The sequence below is a fragment of the Aptenodytes forsteri genome, unplaced genomic scaffold (assembly GCF_000699145.1).
Source record: "Aptenodytes forsteri isolate BGI_AS27 unplaced genomic scaffold, ASM69914v1 Scaffold99, whole genome shotgun sequence".
NCBI classification, from domain to species: Eukaryota; Metazoa; Chordata; class Aves; order Sphenisciformes; family Spheniscidae; genus Aptenodytes; species Aptenodytes forsteri.
Window position 1 is genome coordinate 655,196 of NW_008795321.1, and position 1,877 is coordinate 657,072.

Here is a 1,877-nt window from a genome sequence, read left to right on the forward strand (position 1 = left end):
CTAAATAAGAGAGCAAGCACAATCCATTCCCCATCCTGCTTGTCTTTCTGTATGCAGGTGTCAAGACTTACTGCATTAAAATTAGAAGCTTCTGGTAATTTATAAATGGTGAAATAAGCATGGGGTTGTGAAATGACTTTTCAAATGGTCACTCAATAGCCCCATGTTACTTGAGAGCAAGCAAATGCACTTTATGACATTGTTATACAAGTTGCAGATGATGATGGTAAACAATGAGAAAGTGTTCCATTTAGGAAGGAGAAAAGTATATCACATTGTTTTAATTTACACAGAAGACTGTAGTCAATTTTGTAACCATCTAAGAACAACTGTGTCTATTAAATAGAACTGTTTCAGTTTCAGAAGTCTTCCATGACCAAACACCAAGTCTTTAAATGGAACCAGTTCAACTACAGTTCAACAAAAAGAACATGTCTAAGATGTAATAAGGGACAAAACAATTTTTTATCACAAGTACAGAGAAAGCCAGCAATAGTAGCCGAAACCCAATACCTTGATCAAGCCAGATCTCCAAGAGCCAGAGCTAATCATCATCTATTTTCACTTCATTTCATAGTGAAAGGTATGCAGGAAAAAATAAGTGTGTGTAACAGTTTCTTCATAACAGCAGCTTTAACATCTTTTTGTAAATGCAGGTGGTGATGCAACAAACCTACCAGATCCTAAGATCCCTTTGCAGCTGGGGAAACAGCATCATAATTCACAAAATAGCTGAGGTTTGGGAGCTCATCTAGTAGCCATCCTTCCTCTCCACTCCCACACATTCAACTCCCTGAGCAGAAAGGGAAAGACTGGGTTGACAATTTAATACCCCCGTGGTTATGTTAACATTGCACTCCTGCCAAATGAAATGTGGAACTACTGCCTCTCATCCACACTGGAGGGGGCATCCTCTTTTTCTCAGTGTATACTAGTGACACAAATCCAAGAATTACTCATGCAGAGAGGAACAAAATCAGCTGGGTGCAACTGCTGATGAGACCATGTTTTGCCTTCTGAAGAACGGAAGGGGTCAGAACAACTACCCAGAGAGAGCACGCAAGGAAGTGAGTTCTCCAGAACTCCATTCCAGACCTTGTTCGGCCACAACTAGTTAAATCTGAGGGAGTCATCTTCAAAGCCACAGTCTGACCACATGTTGTTTGTCTTCAGTAAGCCTTAACAAGGTAATGGGGTTAACATCAGTTGTCTGAATCCAAATATAAAGTACACGTGCACGCACACACACATGCACACAATATGTGGTCACATTCAAACTGCTGAGTTTTTTCATGGAATCACAGAACATTTCAAGTTGTAAGGGACCCATAAGGACCATCGAGTCCAACTCCCTGCTTCTCACAGGACTACCTAAAACTAAACCATATGACTAAAAGCGTCATCCAGACACTCCCTGAACTCTGACAGGCTTGGTGCTGTGACCACTTCCCTGGGGAGCCTGTTCCAGTGACTGACCACCCTCTCAGTGAAGAACCTTTTCCTACTGTCCAACCTGAACTTCCTCTGACGCAGCTTCATTCCATTTCCTCGTGTCCTATCGCTGGTCACCAGAGAGAGGAGATCAGCACCTCCCCCTCCACTGCCCCTCTTGAGGAAGTTGTAGGCTGCAACAAGGTCACCCCTCAGCTTTCTCTTCTCCAAGCTGAGCAAACCAAGTGACCTCAGACACTCCCCATTAAGTCTTGCCCTTGAGGCCTTTCACCACCTTGGTCGCCCACCCCTGGACACGCTCCAATAGTCTGATGTCCTTCTTGTATTGAGGCACCCAGAACTGCACACACTACTCGAGGTGGGGCCGCACCTGTGCAGTGTAGAGTGGGACAATCGCCTCCCTCGACCGGCTAGCGATGCTTGGC